Genomic DNA, 20,294 nt, shown 5'->3' with positions numbered 1-20,294 from the left:
CAGTTAACTCAGGCACCTGGTAATTGTCAGTTACTTGGCAATGTAAAGGGTGCTTACCCTGTGAGGTTATTACTCTTGGTATTTCTTTATGTTCAGTACAATGTATATACCTTTGCTTACACTTGTTCTTATGTTTGCAACATCTACTGCATTGGGCGTGCTATTCTAGTTATTCTATAAGACCCTTCATATGAGGTCTGTTCAAGAGATTCTGGAACATTTGTAATTTCGTGCCAATGGTGCATTGGATCAAAATGCAGTTGGCATGCCTGCACATGCCTGAGTTTAATGTGTAACTGCTGAAAATTTCATTGTTGTATATCTACTAATTATTTTTCAGTGGTTTATTGAGTACGGTATAACGCACAGTTCACAAATTTCGAGATGGCAGGGTTAGTGGAGAACACATCTGCTTTAAATTTTGTGCAAAACTCAAGAAAACCTTTACAGAGACACACCAAATGATGAAGGAAGCCTACAGTGATGAGTGCTTAAAGCGTGCTTAGTGTCATTGATGGTTCAAAATGTTTAGAAATGGCCAGACAGAAGTTAAATATGACCCTCATTCAGGACGCCCTTCAATGTCTATCGACAACGCTCATGTCAAGTGCATCAACAAAATTGTATGTGGCAATCGAGGACTGACTGTCCGAGAGATTGCAGAAGAATGTAACATTTCAGCTGGATCATGTCAAGAAATCCTGACTCAGCATCTTGGAATGCATCATATTGCCGCCAAGTTTGTCCCACAGCTCTTGAGTGAAGATCAGAAAGACCTTCACCTCACAATCTGAGAAGAGCTTTTGGATCACGCAAATGAGGATGAAATGTTCCTTAAGAGAATCATAACTGGTGGTGCAATGTGGGTCTATGGTTGTGGTGTTGACGCCAAGAATCAGTCTTTACAAAGGGTCGAGAAAGGTTCTTCAAGATCAAATGAGCTCATCAGGTCAGTTCAAATGTCTAGGCCATGCTGATAAGTAGTCTTTGACTTTGAAGGATTAGTTCATCATGAATTCGTGACACAGGTAAAAACTGTTAATCGATGATACTATTGGGGTGTGTTGCAATGCCTGCAAGGAAATGTGAGAAGGAAATGGCCTGAAATGTGGCAACACAATTCATAGTTCTTGCATCATGATAATGCACCTGCACATTCATCCCTGTTTGTGCATGGCTATTGCACAAAAAATGAAATCACTGTGTTGCTTCATCCACCATACTCTCCAGACCTGGAACCTTGTGGACTTTTTTATTCCCAAAGTTGAAAACCCCCATTGAAAGGCTGAAGACTTGCAACGATAGATTAGAAAAAAGAAAATTCACAGACGGCACCATGCTATCCAGCAAGAGACATACCAAGACTGCTTCCAGAAGGGGAAACAGGGTTGGGAGTGGTTTATCAACTGTGAAGGAGAGTTCCAAAGGGGACCATGCACAATTAGTAAAACACAAGCATAGAAAAAATTTGTGGATAAAGTTCTGCAATTTTTTGAGCAGGCCTCATATGTCTCATAAAATTTATGTATTTTTGAACTGAACATGAATGACTTTAATATGACCTTTTCTCTTTTATTCTGTTGAATACTGATTTTCCCTTTTTATCCAGTGACATGTCTTCCCTGTTCAAAAAATTTATTAATTGTTCAGTCATGCTAGATACTCTCTGTCCATTAGCAACACATGTGGTATTTCAGTGGCAGAATGTGGCAACTCATTCATGATTCTCTCAAATTCTTCCAAGTAGTGTACCCATATATAATGTTTCTTTGAGTTATAAGTTTTGAAGTGCCTGTTCAGTTCTATCATGATCCTTGCTGATGGGTTTTAATTTGAGTAATACTTGGAGATCTAAATCTATGTTATATCCAATTCTCACAGTATCTTTTTGCAGCACACCAATGTAAACCGTGTACTGTTATTGATATCCTTTCTAGTTTGCCAACTTTCATTACATTACCTTTCTTAATGTTGTTGGAAAACATTTTCCCACTACTTTTTCTCAGTGCATATACAAGGATCACTCTAAAAGAAATGCACACTATTTTTGTAAACATACAGTTTTCATTCTGCATATGTGAAAGTTTTACAGCGTGTAGATACATCCTTCCACTTGTTTTCAAACTTCGTTCAACCTGTTTCCGTGAGTGGCGCTGTCACAGCATGTCTTCAAGATGGCTGCTACACTTGACGTTCATCAGAAGCAACGTGCTGTCGTAGAATTCCTGTGCTGTGAAAACGAGACAGTGGGAAACACCCACAAGAGGTTGAAAAAGGTGTATGGAAATGCTGCTGTCGATCGCAGTACAGTTAGTCGGTGGGCAAGCAGGTTACATGATGAAAGTGGGCACGGCAATATTGAGGATCGTCCTTGCAGCGGCAGGCCTCGTACTGCACACACTCCAGACAATGTGCAGAGAGTTAACAAATTGGTGACTGCTGACAGACGCACCGCAGTGAACGAATTGTCACACTACATTGGGACAGGGGAAGGAAGTGTTTGCAGAATGCTGAAAGTGTTGGTGTTAAAAAAGGTTTGTGCCAGGTTGGTTCCCAGGAAGTTGACAGTGGCTCACAAGGAAGGAAGAAAAATGGTATGCAGCGAACTTTTGAAACAGTACGAGAATGATGGAGATGAATTTTTTGGAAGAGGCAGTCAATGGAGTGGCATCATACAAATTAAACCAAGAAAAAAAATCAAAACCACACATTCTGCTGGAAATTTTATATGGTGTTTTTTGATTCCAAAGGATTCTTGCTTGTGGACATCATGCCAAGTGGAACCACCATAAATTCTGATGCATATGTGACGACACTGAAGAAACTTCAAGCTCGACTGAGTCATGTTCAACCACATCGGCAAACATGGAAGCGATCACAAAACTCGGATGGACAACACTGAAACACCAGCCTTACAGTCCTGACCTGTCTCCATGTGACTATCATCTCTTTGGGAAACTGAAAGGCTCTCTTCGTGGAACAAGGTTTGAAAATAATGACGCCCTTGTGAGTGCTGCCAAACAGTGGCTCCAGCAGGTTGGTCCAGAACTTTACGTGCAGATATACAGACACTGGTTCCAAGATGGCGTAAGGCAGGTGAGAGGGATGGAAATTATGTGGAGAAATGAAAATATTGTTCCTAAAGGATGTATCTACACACTGTATAACTTTCAAACATGTAGAACAAAAGATGGATTTTTTAAAAAAAATAGTGTGCATTTCTTTCGGAGTGACCCTCGTATATTCAGATGCTGTGACAACATACCCAGAATACAAAACTGTTCTTGTGTTGTAACATTACATTGTTTGCCTGTGCTAATATACCTCCAGTGGCTGCACCTCTCTTGAATCTGGCTGAAAAGTGATTGTCAAAAGTAGACTAATTCAAGCAATCCTGTCCACACAAGTTTTATGATCCAAAGCAATTTAATTTCCCATTGATATTAATCAACCAACTGTTTGCGGCCAGATCGAGTCTCATTTACTAATATCTATGCACAAATAAAGGGAAAGTCATATACTACAGTCTATTAATGTCCTAATAATTTTAACCGTGTTCAGCTTATCCAGACTAATCACACTTAGTGTTGTAGTTGTTGTTGTTGTTTTGTGGTCGTCAGTCTGAATTTTGCTTTGATGCAGGTCTCCTCACTACTCTATCTTGAGCAAGCCTCTTCATCACCAGATACCTAGTGCAACCCACTTCCATTGGAGTTTTTTACTGCATTCATGCCTCAGTTTTGCTCTACAATTTTTACCCCTCACACTTCTCTCTATTACCAAGATTGGTAACAGAGATTCCTTTAATCCCCAGGATGTGTCCTGCCAATTGATCCCTTCCTTTGCTCAAGTTCTCAAATTGTGTCACAATTTTTTTTTCCACAATTTGATTCAGTATCTTCCCACTAGTTACTAGAACTACTCAAGTAATCCTCAACATTCTTCTGTAGCACCACATTTCAAATGCCACAATCTGTTTCTTGTCTGAACTACTTGTTGTACACATTTCACTTTTACACAAGGCTACACTCCCAACAAATACCTTCAGAAAAGATTTCCTAACACTTAAAAAATTTCTCTTTTTCAGAAACGCTTTTCTTGTTATTGCCAGTCTGCACTTAATATCCTCTCTACTTTGGCCATCATCAGTTATTTGATGCTCAAGCAGCAAAACTCGTCTATTACTTCTAGTACATCATTCTGTAATCTGATTCCATCAATATCACCTGATTTAATTCAAATATACATTCCAAGGTCATTGTTTTACTTTTATTGATCTTCACCATATAACCTCTTCTTAAGACACTATCTACACCATTCAGCTGCTCTTACAAGCATTTTGCCATCTCTGACAGAATTACAATGTCATTGCCAAACCTCAAGGTTTTTATTTCTTCTCCCTCAATGGAAATTTTCTCTCCAAATTAACCCTTGGTTTCCTTTACTGTTTGCTCCATGTGCAGATTGAATCAAATTTTGGAAAGACAGCAGCTCTGTCTCACTCCCTTCTCAAATACTACTCTCCTTTCATATCCTTTGACACATGTAACTGCAGTCTGGTTTCTGTATAAGTTGTGAACAACCATTTGGTCCAAGTACTCCTGCTACCTTCAGAGTTTTAAAGAATGTATTCTGGTTGACAGTGTCAAAAGCTTTCTCTAAATTTACAAGTGCAATAAATGCATGTTTTCCTTTATGTAGCCTATTTTCTAGTCATAGGTTCAGTATTGCCTCGTATGTTCCCACACTTCTTTGGAATGTGAACTGGCCTTCTCCGAAGTCTGCTCCTTCCAGCTTTTCCATTCTTCTATAGATAAGTAATTTCAGTATTATGCAAGCATGATGTATTAAATTGGTAGTTTGGTAATATTTACATTAACCAGTGACTGCCTACCATAGAATTGAGGTAATTACATTGTTCTTTAAGTCCCAGGATACTTCACCTCTCTCATATATCTTGCATGCCAAGTAGAATAGTTTTGTCAGGTTGGCTCTCCCAGTGATTTTAATAACTCTGAGTCTGCTCCTGGAGCCTTGTTTCTATATAGTCTTTTCACTGCTCTGTCAAATTCCTCTCTCTATCACACCTTCAAACTCATCTTCATCTGTTTCCTCTTCCCTTGTAATACTGCTTTCAAGTTTGTTCTGCTTGTACAGTTCCTGTGTATACTCTCTCCCCCTCTAAAATTTCCCTTCTTTGATTAGTATGGGCTTGCCATCTGAGCTCTTGATATTCATACAGCTGCTTCTCATTTCTCCAAAGGTTTCTTTAATTTAATCTACAGACGATTCTATTTCCCAAAGTTCTGCTTGCTTCTCCAGCCTTGTATTTGTTCTCTATCCATTCCTGCTTAGCCATTGTGTACTCCCTGTTGATCTCACAGTCGGTTTTAGACATCTGTATTCTCTTTTGACTCCTTCATTTGCTAAATTTTAATATTTCCTTCTTTCATCAATTAGATTCCTTACTTCCTGTGCTATCTAAAGTTTATTTCTGGGCCTTTCTTGCATATTTAATCCTCTGCCCCCTTTTAGTATTTCATATGTTAAGACTATCCATTCATCTTCTACTGTGTTCCTTACCCCATTTGAACCAATGATTGTCTAATGCTCCCTTTGAAATGCTCGAAAACCTCTAGTTCTTTCAGCTTATCCAAATCCATATCCTAAATTTCCTCCCATGTTGCAGTTACTTCAGCTTTAATCTGCAATTCATAACCAATAAATTATTGTTAGTATCCATGTCTGCCACTGAAAATGATTCACAGTTTAAAATCTGGTATTGAAATCACTCTTAGCATTAGTACCACCCTTCCTCCCCCTGCTGATGTGTCTCTCTCTCTCTCTCTCTCTCTCTCTCTCTCTCTCTCTCTCTCTCTCTCTCTCTCTCTCTCTCCTCCCCTTCCCTCACTCTCCCTTGCTACTCTCTTCCCTTTCCTGCCCCTCTCCCTTTCTACTCTCTTCCCTTTCCTGCCCCTCTCCCTTTCTTTCTCCCCTTCCTGTCTCTCTCTTCATCTTCAACTTCTTCTACTCTCCTTTCCTTCCTTCAATCCCTCTCTCTTATATAATCTATCTTCTGAACTCTTTTAGTCTTTTTGAAGTGAGTCATCTGTCAAATGACATGCCTGACATCATCCCACTACCCCGTCACAGATCCTGCCGTAGCCTCTCCTCAACATCGTCTGTCCAGGTAACTGCTCTCAGTAATCAAGAATTAATAACCAGTCTCACCAAAGCCACAAGAGTGTGCAATTAGATGTCAGTGTGATTGTGTGAATGTATGTACCTTTACCAGAAAAAAGAGCAAGAGCTTGAACACTAGTGTAACTACTGTTTTCTGTTAAGGGCTTCTGTGCACCATGTATTGGTTTGCTATAGGTGAGCAGCTGCCTTTTCCTTATTTTATATATTTTTCCATCAAAGGATTTCTATTATTGTTACCATTACATGATCTATTTGAAAACTTCCTGTGTCTCCAGGCCTCTACCATATAAACAAATGTCCATAAATTAAATGTTATTCTGTGCGACAACTTCTTCCAGACAGTTTCCTCTTTTATTCCTTTCGCTCCTGTCCATGTGCTCCTACTATTGTTCGTTTTCCTTCTTTTCCTATAATTGAATTCCAATGCAATGCCTCATCTTAACTAAATTTTTGCCTCCTTCAACTATTAGAATAATTTATTTTAACTCATCATACATCCTTTCAATCTCCTCATCATCTGTGAAGCTAGTTAGTATATAAATATACTATTGTGACATGTGTTGCTTTCATGTCTGCCTTGGCTATGGTAATGTGTTCATTATGCTGTTTATAGAAGCTTGTTCATATTCTTATTTTCTTATTTATTATTTGACCTACTCCTGCATTACTCTATTTGATTTTGAATTAATACCCTATACTCACCTGACCAGAAGTCCTGTTCTTCCTGTCATCACACTTCACTAATTCTCTCTCCTATCAAACTCCCTGGCATATCTATCTGATTAAGGGATCTAATATCCCATGTTCTGACCCACACAGTGGCAGATTTGTTTCTCCTGATGGTAACATCTTCCTCAGTAGTTCCCTGCTCAGAGATTCGAATGGGGGACTGTTTTATCCCTCGGATATTTTACCCAAGAGAATGCCACCAACATTTAACCATACATACCTGAAAATGGAGCATTGAAAGAATGACTGTCTATATGCCTTTGTAGAAGCCATAATTTTACTTATATTGCCTTCATAGTGCTTATGTCAGACATATGGTGGAGCTACTGCAATCATTCTGCAGTCAATCATAAAGGCCAGTTCTCTAAACTTTCTCAATAAAGTTTGCAAAAAGAATGTCATCTTCCCTCCAGGGATGACCATTTAGGTCCTTGGAGCATTTCCGTAATACTCACGCTGAACATTCTGGTAAGAAATTCAGTAGCATACCTCTGAATTGCTTCAATGTCATCCTGTAGCCACATCTATTGGGGATTGTAAGTGCTCAAGCAATACTCAAGAACGGATAACACTAGTGCTCTATATGCTAACCTCCTTTGTAAATGAGCTGCACTTCCTTAGAATTCTCCTAATAAATCAGAGTTGATCATCTGCCTTCTCTACAACTGAGCTTATGTACTTCTCCCATTTCATATCAGTTTGCAATATTATGCCTAGATATTTAATTAACATGACGGTGTCAAGGAGCACACCACCAATACTGTATTCAAACAATACAGGAATATCATGAATGAATGAATGCATGAGGAAATGAATATTTTTTTCGGCTTTTGTTATGGTTATATTATCAAACACACCTCTTTGCTAAAATGTGTATTTCCAAATTTGTTCTACAGTTTTTTTAACTGTGAAGTTAAACACAACAGCTGGTACAGTATCATATACACTCCTGGAAATTGAAATAAGAACACTGTAAATTCATTGTCCCAGGAAGGGGAAACTTTATTGACACATTCCTGGGGTCAGATACATCACATGATCACACTGACAGAACCACAGGCACATAGACACAGGCAACAGAGCATGCACAATGTCGGCACTAGTACAGTGTATATCCACCTTTCGCAGCAATGCAGGCTGCTATTCTCCCATGGAGACGATCGTAGAGATGCTGGATGTAGTCCTGTGGAACGGCTTGCCATGCCATTTCCACCTGGCGCCTCAGTTGGACCAGCGTTCGTGCTGGACGTGCAGACCGCGTGAGACGACGCTTCATCCAGTCCCAAACATGCTCAATGGGGGACAGATCCGGAGATCTTGCTGGCCAGGGTAGTTCACTTACACCTTCTAGAGCACGTTGGGTGGCACGGGATACATGCGGACGTGCATTGTCCTGTTGGAACAGCAAGTTCCCTTGCCGGTCTAGGAATGGTAGAACGATGGGTTCGATGACGGTTTGGATGTACCTTGCACCATTCAGTGTCCCCTCGACGATCACCAGTGGTGTACGGCCAGTGTAGGAGATCGCTCCCCACACCATGATGCCGGGTGTTGGCCCTGTGTGACTTGGTCGTATGCAGTCCTGATTGTGGCGCTCACCTGCACGGCGCCAAACACGCATACGACCATCATTGGCACCAAGGCAGAAGCGACTCTCATCGCTGAAGACGACACGTCTCCATTCGTCCCTCCATTCACGCCTGTCGCGACACCACTGGAGGCGGGCTGCACGATGTTGGGGCGTGAGCGGAAGACGGCCTAACGGTGTGCGGGACCGTAGCCCAGCTTCATGGAGACGGTTGCGAATGGTCCTCGCCGATACCCAAGGAGCAACAGTGTCCCTAATTTGCTGGAAAGTGGCGGTGGGGTCCCCTACGGCACTGCGTAGGATCCTACGGTCTTGGCGTGCATCCGTGCGTCGCTGCGGTCCGGTCCCAGGTCGACGGGCACGTGCACCTTCCACCGACCACTGGCGACAACATCGATGTACTGTGGAGACCTCACGCCCCACGTGTTGAGCAATTCGGCGGTACGTCCACCCGGCCTCCCGCATGCCCACTATACGCCCTCGCTCAAAGTCCGTCAACTGCACATACGGTTCACGTCCACGCTGTCGCGGCATGCTACCAGTGTTAAAGATTGTGATGGAGCTCCGTATGCCACGGCAAACTGGCTGACACTGACGGCGGCGGTGCACAAATGCTGCGCAGCTAGCGCCATTCGACGGCCAACACCGCGGTTCCTGGTGTGTTCGCTGTGCCGCGCGTGTGATCATTGCTTGTACAGCCCTCTTGCAGTGTCCGGAGCAAGTATGGTGGGTCTGACACACCGGTGTCAATGTGTTCTTTTTTCCATTTCCAGGAGTGTATAGTGGCAACAACAGAGGCAATGTGATTTTTCTGGACATAGTGGTCACCTTGTTACATGTAACCTTTGTGATGGTAGCAAACTCAGTTTTACACTGATTTTTGATACTATAATTTCATCTAAATGTATAACATGCTGTACTGTCTAGATAATCAATTCCAGGAATGCCATTAACATGGTGCTGAATAGTCTTGTCTCTTGAGTATAACAGTGAATAAAATTCGTAAGAGTAACCACCATACACTCTATTATTAGAATGGCTGGAACAATTGGTTGAAAGCAGTGGTACCTGCTGTGTAAGAGCACAAGAGCACATGAACATCCTGTCATCTTGTAAATTTATTGGCTGTTTTTCTTTGAATCCTGTTAATTATAACATAGATGCTAAAATCTGAAAGATAGGGCACTTAAATCTACCACGCTATTGTTCCTATAGACCCTGCATCAGGATTGTGAGCACACCTACAGTTGTACATGTTTCAAGGAGCTATTGCACATGCGCAATTCACATGACATGACTGCCTTATGGCCAAATGCATACGGATTTGATAAACAAGGTGCATGGTTCACAATGTCCACAGCTAGCCCTGGCCGCTCAACTAGTGCCACTCAACTCAGTACCACCAGGTGGGAGCACACTGTGGCAGACTTTTACCCCTTTCACTTGGCAGCTTGGCATACATCCTGCTAGATGATAACCTACTCCTCAGATATGCTAATTCCCTCACTATATACTGTAGTAAAATTAGATTAGATGTCAGTGCATGTTAAAGTTGTACTGACAGTAAACCTATTTTGTGGGTTTCTGATTGAGTTATAGTACATTAAGTTGTGAAGTCATTGATACAGTAATCCATTTGAGGTGCTGACAAGAGAAACTCCCCATCACCCTGTGATGGTCTCCTGCTTTATTTCTTCATTGATAGTCCTCAGTGTCGACATAATACATTGTTATACTGGCTGGAAAATGGGGGGATGGAAGTTCAACACTGACTACTCTAAATGATGTAGCTAGCAGTTGCACAATTGAGTTTCACAGTTCTTTACATTCACTGTTCACAACCCCACACCCCCTGACATTACACAATTATATGGCCAGTTCACTATTGGTAAAGGTTGATAAGCCTCATTAATAGGTTGCAGGCAACATCAGCATACTGCTACAATAGTTTGCTTTTGAACATCTGTGAGCAGTAAAAACCTAACCACACAGTCCACAGTTCTTGCAGAATAATACAGTACACCACCAGCCACAAGCAAAAGGGTTACCATGCACCACTGCCTCCGGCAGACATCTACGGTCTGAAGATGAATTTATAATAAGGTCGAAGCTGGTAACCACAATCAAGACTGCTTCCCATTTGTTTATAATAATTATAGATCACTGTTTCCTATAATAAGATCTGTATTCTTTAAAATGTTAAACTGAAAATATACATTGTTTGATGTTTAAGTTACAGAAATTACAACTGGAACATAACTCATTCAATTAACAGAATTCGTTGAAAAATTCCTTCTTTTTAACAGTTCTTTCTACCATAAAGGTTAGGCTGAATTATTTGTTTAAATAATGAAATTAACAGTTATACAAAAATATTTTTGAGAAACCTAGTAATTATTTTGTAATTGATTAAGGGCTAGCTTTGCTAATTTGTTTTCGAATAAAGCCAAATAAATACTTAAAGAATCCTAGTAGATCTTCTTCCAAATGTTTATAATTAGAACAGAATATATATTTGTTTATAAGTTGACAATAGGATCTAAGTCATGAAATAATTACTGATTTCACCTTATAATGATCTGTAGTGAAAGATATTAACTAGGAATGGTCAAAATAAATGAGGAAATTAATTACATACACAAAACTAAAAACAAAATTAGACCTGGTGCTATATTCTTAAAGACTCAGAGCCAATCTTTCTCTTTTATGGAAATGCAGGTTATACTCATGCTTGTTATTGGTATTTAGGCAAAAATGAAAATAAAATAAATTTAAGGAGGCAGATGGCAAAACAAGAGAGGAAATAAAGAGATTCCAGCTTGCTTCGTCACAAGTTGTAAAGTGAGTTTTCAGTCAAAAAGCCCTTTGTCAAAAATACACAACACACATACTCATGCCAATGCAACTCACATGCACAACTGGTCTTGTGAGTGTGATTTGTGTGTGCGCACACATGCTTTCGTGTGTGTGTGTGTGTGTGTGTGTGTGTGTGTGTGTGTGTGTGTGTGTGTGTGTGTATGTATGTTTTGTCTATCTTCAACGAAGGCCTTGTTGGCTGAAAGCTCACTTTCCAACAGTATTTTTGTTGTGACTCTCTGTGGCTCAGTATCTGTGCTATATGGTGAGTAGCAATTAATTACTTATTGTTGTGATACAGATTATTGGTTTATTATTATTAGTATTGGTTTATTAGTAGTAGTAGAGGGGTTTTGTGGGTGCACGACAGCAAGGTCTTCAGCGCCCGTTCAGTATCATAGTGAGACGGGTGTCAAGGAAAAAAAACAAAAGCTCAGAAAATTTACATAAAACACGGGAAACAATCATCGGAAAAGATGTGCTCACCCACACCGAAGCGTGGGATGAAGCAGGGCGTCAGCAGTAAAACATGGACAACACAGGAAGAAAACGAGAGAGGGGGCTAAAACAATGTAGCAGATGGAAGTGGCTGGCTGGCCGCAAGGAAAAAAAGGGAGGAGTCAGCCACTCTGCAGTACACTAAAACCTCCAGCCTAAAAGTTTAGGCCAGAGTCCAGTTTATTAGTATTGTTTCAATGGTTACAGTGCTACTATGGTTTCAGTTCAGAACACTGGTATATTATTATTGATACTGGTAAGCTATTGCCTATCAAACTGTTTCACACTATAGAAGCAATGGTCAATGCCTTCACTGTAGCTTTGAATCCTGCAACACTGTTTATGGACTTTATGTTATTTGGTAAATTTCTAAGTATCTCTTTTCCCAAGATGCAGAACTTCATTTTGGCAGAGGTTAGTTTTTATTCAGTGCATATGGTGTTTCATTTTTGGCCTTGTATTGTGGGTGTGTACATCCCATTTTTGAGGGAGAGTGCAAAATTTGCATTCTGGATAGATTAACACTATTGGAGAAGCTCTCCAGAAAACAACTCTGCACTCCAGAAGAGAGAGAACATTTCCATAGTACACACTTTTAGGAAGTCTTTGTTGCAGCAGCTTTCGAGGATTCTCATGATATAGGAGGATCTGCTCAACTTTTTGATGAGGTTGTCATTATGTTTTCCTCGTCTGACATTATCCTGGATCCAGAGCCTGTCTGGAAATGTGTAGTGAATTCACTGTAAAACACTGACACATTTCAGATTTCAGATCAACTGTATTTACAGCTTTGACAACTGGATATTAATAGTTTGTGGGACCTTTCCCTAGACATTATGGATGTTGAATGCTACAGAATTTTATGATAAGTTTACTGAGTGTGAACTGTCCTGTATTCTATCCATCATCTTTATTATGTTCTCTCATTTTAAGTTTTCTGTTTTTGCACTGATGAGAAAGCTTGTCATCAGAAAACTGATAAAAAATTTTGGTCATGTATATTTGTTTATGGATAATTTGCATATAGGAGGAACAGCACTGGTTCCAGTAGGGATTCTTGGGGAACATAATATTTCATGTCTCAGTAATCTGAGTAATGGTTTGTAATTTTGGTGCATTTAGTGTGTTTTATTTCCACTACTTGATTATGTCTGCAAAGGTGTGATCTGACCTAAATGTTAGATATGCTTCTGATGCCTAGCTAATTTAATTTCTGTAGCAGTGCCTGTGATCTATAATATCAAAACCCTTCACCAAGTTACAGTATATGCGAGCAACATATTCACCACTTTCTGTGAAATTTTGCTCAAAAATTCATAGATAGCAGTGATGGTTGTGTGGATCTTCCTAAACCTCTGTTGTTCTATGGACAGAATTTGGTACTTTTTGCATAAAGCACAGGTTTTTGTAGAAGACCTTCTCCAAATCTGCTGAGAATATAGACAATAAGGCAATTAGCCCGTAATTTCCAGCTCCTTCTATGTTTCTTTTTTTGTTTATTGGATTCAATTTTGCAATTTTTTGACAAGAAAGGAAAGTCCCTAAAGCCAGTGAATGAGTGCATAAATGTGTCAGTGTTTTACAGTGAATTCACTACACATTTCTATTATTTCATTAGGTATGAGTATACAGTCTACTCCCAAAGACCATTTCATGTTTAACCTCACTGATGAGATTCAAAATTAATTTTTCATTTGTTAGGTACAGAACAGTGGGATACCAGTGCTATTGATCTTAAATGATGATTCAGCTGCATTTTTGGTACAAGCTTTAATCTTGCTGATTGGTTACCCCACTTACATTTGCAAAATTGCCATTGAAATCAACTGCTGCTTACCTAGGGTCTGTTATTTTCTTTTCATCTTGACGTAGGTTGATATTGGAATTTCTGGTGGTGACATTATTTGACTGTTGTTTCACAAATTTCCACATAGCTTTTCTTCCAGTAGATTGTGTATAAAGGCAAACTGCCTACATTTTTGCTCCCTTAACAGCTTTTTTAAGTACTGTCTTGAGTTTTCTGTAGTAAGCAAGAATTGGATCATTTGCTTGCTGTACCTTTATAATACCATATAGTTTTCTCTCTATCTCTCTTTCTCTTAATTCAGCTGTTATCCAAGACCTGTTTTTGTTATTTGAGCTTAGTGTATGTTTCTTCACTGGAATGCAGTATCACAGAAGTTAAAAATATTTCCGCGTGTATGTTGGACTTCACACATATACTACCATGCTCACATACTGCAGTCATGTTCCCTCAACTATCAGTTGTCTGAATGTGCCTTCTCTTTAGTTAATAACTTATTCTCATTATCAAACACAAATTCAAATATTTCTTCTTCACTGTCACTTGAAGTACATACTGCTGCATCATACTATCAGATTCACTATCACTCCTCATTTCTTCTAGCTCTTGTTCATCAGTAGTCTCTTTATTACTCTTACTTTACCATAATGCAAAGCATCTCATCTTGTTGTTTGATTTGGTGTTCACTGGATTTTCATGTATGCTAATGTAGTGTTACATGCCCTGTAGACAAATGACATTTCCCACTCCCTATTTACGACAAGGAAAGATGATTGTGACAAAACAGTAAAGTAGTATTAGGTAGGGAATAAGTCACAAAACACATAGTGTGCCCAGTCATTTTGGTTTATGTTTGTGCAGAGTGGAACAAAGAGGTGAGCGTTTTGAGCAATTGGTAAGGTGCAATGGTGAGTACATTTTCACTTACTGTGGGTGGGGTCTTTCATGTTTTGATGTCACAGCTTGGTGGTCTCTTTGCTATCAAGGAGCAGACAACTTCTCCAATAATGTAAAGACAACAAACTAAGGAACCTTCATAGTGACATATACTGTAAAATGAGGTGAATCTGATTAAAAACTGCTTTTTTCTAAATTTCATCCGTTTACTGATGTGATAATGGAATAAAAATTCAATATGTTTATTTCACAACCTTGATAATGATATATTCGTGTATTATGTTATTCTTAGATTATAATTGCATTTATTAAGTTAATAGTTAATTGGTTTCACCTTCTCAGTTGGGGTGAATCCAATAATGATTGCATTTTGTATGCAGGAATGGAATCAGACTTCCATTGGAGTGAATCTGATCACTATTTTGATTTTTAAAAAATTATTGCTGTATTTGCAACAAAATTTTACAATTTCTAGACTAAACAAAATTTTACAAGCACATTACACTTGAGATTTTTGCTATAAAAACACTAGCATTCATGAAATTTATAAAACAAATATTAATTTTTAGTTATTGTATGTCATAATAAATGTGAAAAGTATTTGCTCAATGTCATAATCATCTATACCTTCAAAAATAAATTTACCTCACCTTCTGTGTTCTGGAACAACTTTCCTACTAATGTGGGCTCTTTCTACCTCAGCTGCATTGCCAGTTTCTGGAAAGACAAAATAAACATTACTATCAAGAACTTTCTTTCTCAGAATTGTCATTTCATATGTGTCATTAGAGACCAATAAAAAACCTGAACCTTTTTTTTGTAGGAACTTTTACTATGGTGAAATCATTTTCTTTAAATTTGTGCCAATCTTTGTCCTTCTCCTTGTCCATATTTTCATTTGACTGGTGCTGTTCTAGATTGCTGTTAGATGTTCCAGATAGTGACTCCCTGCTTGCAGCCCTGCCACTATTGTTTTCATTGAAGTCGCTGATAACATTTCCTTTTCCTGGATTTAATGCCAAACATCTTGCTTGGCATTGCTTTCCTTTTGTTTCATCAGAGTGAACCTGTTTAAACTGCATTTCGAAGGCTGCTGCCCAAGAATCTTTTGATGAGTTGGTGCCATGTGCATTGTTATAGCTTGCTTCTGGAATCTGTGAAATGACTATATCAGAACAGAAAGGAAACATCCCTGTTTTTCTGAGCCCAGTTATTATATTTGATCTGAACATGATAGCTATATTTTCGAAGGTTTTTCTCAACAACTTAGGAAATTCAGATTTTAGCACCACTCCTCTATTCTTCCTTTTACAATCATCTAGCACATTTCTCCAAGCAAGTTTTAAAGGTCTAAAAAAAAGGCTGACACAAATGAGTAGTATTAAGTGGTAGAAGCACAAATTTAATGTCCAGTTCCTGGCAGAGTTTAATCATGTTATATGACAGATGAATCGAGAAATTGTTGCCTATAATCACTTTAGGTCCCTCTAATTGCCGGACATAAGGCAAGACAATTTCGACAAATGATGATTCAAACATTGTTAGGTCAAACTAACCACTTTGATTCCTATTATAGCCTGCATCAGTTATAGCCCCTTCAGTCCAAGTATTGCAGAGGTGTTTTGCCCTATAAACTGTGATGGTGGGAGGACTGAGCCATCGGTAGCTGCTGCTAACATCATACTGATACTTGACTTGGAACTATCCACTATCCTTTCAGGATGTCTTGTGCCTTGCTTCACTATTACTTTCACATGTCCAGGGTCGTCACAAAAGTTTGTCTCATCATAGTTTATAATGTTGAAGAGAGGGACATGACTTAGGGTCACTTCAAGGTTTTTAAAATAATCAGTCACTGTTTCTTGGGTAACTGCTGCCTTTGCCCTCTTCACATTTTCACGTACTCTGACTGATAGTTCTTTATTTCTTTTCAGAAAAGATTTTACCCACTCATGCCCAGCTCGATTGTCACAAAATCTTTTTTCAATCCTCCCTGTTCAATTTAGATATACATGTACAATGTCCCTAACATCATTATTCCTCAAATGAAAGCCCCAATTCACACAACACAACAATCCTTCAACCAGATTTTTTCGTAACTATTGATTAACACTGGTTGGCCACATATTTTGTGTTTGCACCTTTCCCTGAGTTTATTTAATATGGTATATGGAAATGCATATTACTCTGAAGCTTCCTGGGTGCTTAATTTTCCTTATTTGACAGCTTTCACTGCATTTAGAAGAAATTCTGGTTCATAGGTTGATTTTCATGTTAGTCCCAGAACCTTTTGGTATAATCGCATGACGGGATTCATCTTACAGAAACAAAATTTTGTAATTAGGCCTGCATAATGACTAAGCAATATTAGCAATGAACAAAAAAAACAGTGAACTGCATCACTTAAGACATTCACAAGCAACCAATAATATTGCAAATTACTAGTTACACTTCAGATGTAACAGACGCCAGCAGAATTTTTCACACTGTTGTGTTGACTACACGAGTGTAGCACAAGAATCACACACCTACTGACAATGCAATTTGATGGTTGCACACAATCCAACATGCCATTGTTGTTGACTGATTAGTCAAGAATTCACAACAATGGTCAGTTGCAATGTGATTGTTAAAATGCTACTCAGTTATTCAAATGTGGAAAAACTGGTAAATGATTGGATTCATCTCACTTTATGGTACATCACTTATGACTTACATCTTGTTGAGTCTTCAAGGCATATGCCATGTTTTAATTAAATTGTATCTGCTCCAAGTTACGAAGTAATTGTGATCTGTATGCCCACTGAAACAAATACAAGACAGTCAGTGATGAAATGTTGACATCATTTTTCTAATTATAGTAGACATTGCTCTTCCTTCCACCAATAAGATGCAAAGCAGAAAAACTATACATGGTTCTACAGGGCTTCAATGTAAAGAAGATAAGTAGCAATGCCTGAGTTCCATTAAAGATAAATTAAAACATGATACACTGGGTGACAGATCAAATGTGTTCTGACTAAGCTCCAAACACAAAGAGGAGCGTCAAAAACATTTCATTTGGTTCCCAGCAATCAGGACACTGGTCATGGTGAGAAAGAAGAAGATAAAGAAGGCATGAAGTGTAAATTTTCAAGATTTTAAATATTAGTAAGTTATAGATTATGATGTTGCCAAGAGCAATGAAAAATAAACAGACTGAGAAAATATGGCAGACAGGGTGGTCAGCAATCTGTGGTTGTTTGCTGATGATGCCATGGTGTATGGCAAGGTGTCAAAATTGAGTGACTGTAGGAAGCTACAATATGACTTAAACAAAATTTTCAGTTGTTGTAATGAATGGCAACTACCCCCTAAATGTGGAAAAACGTAAGCTAATGCTGATGAGGAGGAAGAACACACATGTAATCTTCAGATACTGTATTACTTGTATCCTGTTCGACATATTGCTCTAAGAAACCATACATAAAATCATAGTTTAAATCTTGAAAGTGAGGGTTTAGTTGTTTAAATATCTGGGTGGCATAACATTGCAAATTGATCTGAGGTGGAATGAGCATGTGTAAACTGTGGTAGAAAAGGCAAATGGTCAACTTCAGTTGACTGGGAGAATTTTAGGAAAGAGTGATTCACCTGTAAAGGATGCCTCTTACAGAACACTGGTGACCTACTCTTGAGTATTGCTCAAGTGTTTGGGATCAGTACCAGGTTGGATTGAAAGAAGACATCAAAGCAATTCAGAGGTGGGCTGCTAGATTTTTTATTGGTAGGTTTGAACAACTACACACTGTTGCATCAGCTGTGCAAGTTGAAGATGTAGTTTGAACAGAAAGGGTGAGTTCTTAACCCTTTAGTGACCAACTTATTTCCAGAAGTTGTAGGCTTATGATCACTTTATTGCTCTAAGAAACCATACATAAAATCATAGTTTAAATCTTGAAAGTGAGGGTTTAGCCTACAGATATAAAAATATTTGTGGAACCTATTGTTCACACCGAACACTGGAGTAATTTGACTTGGTAATTTTAAAAAACGTATATTCTTTATTTTTTAGTACAAAAATACATATTAAATGTAACATTTATATTTGTAGTAGTTCATATTGTCCTTTGAGTTCACTAAGGTGATATACTATGGAACGTAGAGAAGCATGGTGCTACACACAAAGGTACATGGCAGTTGGTACACTTTTTTTGTTCTCTTTTCTTTGTTCTTTGTGCTACATTTGCAGAATCTTCTGTTTGTTGTACCTTTTATAGGAAAATGAGTTCGCAAGATGGCCGCGAGTGTAGAAGTGTGTGAATCTAACTTGAGAAATAGTTATAGTTATGCTGTTAAAAAGGGAGTTTGTAAGAATTGTAACACTGAAATAACAACGCTAAAAGAACGAATTGCTAGCTTACAATTCATAGTCAGTTCCTTAAGAAGCGATATTGACTCACTCAAGAAAGAAAATCGGGATCTGCGATCGAAGCCAACACTAAGTGAAGTGATGCAAGATAAAAGTAATATATCGTCCGAGTGGGTAAAAGTGCCGTACAAAAATAGTGTTCCAATTACAAAAAGAACAACAAAGTCTGCTAAAACTGTCACATTTTCGGAGAAAAACAAATATCATGTTTTGCAAACGAGTGACTGTGATAACGACTCTTCAAATGATCGTGAACTTGAAAAAGTCAGTGAACTGAAAATGAATAGCGTTTTTTCAAATAATGTCAACAACAAACACAGATCATCAGGGAAAAAGAGTAGCGTACTATTACTAACAGACAGTCATGGCAGGAATCTATCCAGCATGCACCGTGAGAAAAATCGCGACATAGCAGTGACTAATGTAATGAAACCGGGAGTGGGATGTAAAAATGTTGTAGACATTAACTCTCAGACGAAATTAATGCAAGAAAATGACTTTATCATCTGTATAATGGGTTCAAACGATGTGGCAAAAAATGAAGCAGAGGTTTGAGTGAAAACGCTACAGAATTTTTTACAAGCTAATAAATACAGAAACACAGTAGTTGCCACACTTCCTCATAGGCATGATCTGATTTATAGTTCGTGTGTAAACAAAGAAATTCGAAAAACAAACATTAAAATAAGGAAACAGTGTTCTCAATACCCAAAGTGCGATGTACTGGATATAAGCAAGCTGCATGGAAATCTGCACACGAAGCATGGAATGCATTTGAACTATGAAGGGAAAAGATTTGTTTGTGATCGTGTTACTGAAATAATCAAAGAAAGACTTGTAAGGGATAGAACAATTTATCAGCTTCCTGAACATCCTTCCAACAGCGAGGAAAACAAAATAAAGAAGAACGAAAATACAACACTGCTGACGATCCTAATTTAAACTAGAGGTATGTGATGCTGTAAATATGATTCCCAATTACCAAATCGTGAATACACCCGAACTAAAAATTTATCACCATAATGTGCAATCCCTGCGTAATAAGATCGATGAAATTAACATTTTATTAACACATGAACTTAATGATATCTCAGTGTTATGCATTTCTGAGCACTGGCTTAACCCAGAATTAATCCAGAATACGAAAATAAACAAATTTGTCTTGGCTGCTTACTACTGCAGGAAAAACAGCAAGCAGGGTGGGGTAGCAATTTACACAAAGGATAATGTAGATTTTATTACACTACCTGACTTAACTAGGGCAAATGTCGAAAAGGATTATGAAATTGCAGCTGTAATAATTACTC

This window comes from Schistocerca piceifrons, chromosome 7 (genome assembly GCF_021461385.2).
Source record: "Schistocerca piceifrons isolate TAMUIC-IGC-003096 chromosome 7, iqSchPice1.1, whole genome shotgun sequence".
NCBI classification, from domain to species: Eukaryota; Metazoa; Arthropoda; class Insecta; order Orthoptera; family Acrididae; genus Schistocerca; species Schistocerca piceifrons.
This window is presented reverse-complemented; position numbering follows the sequence as displayed.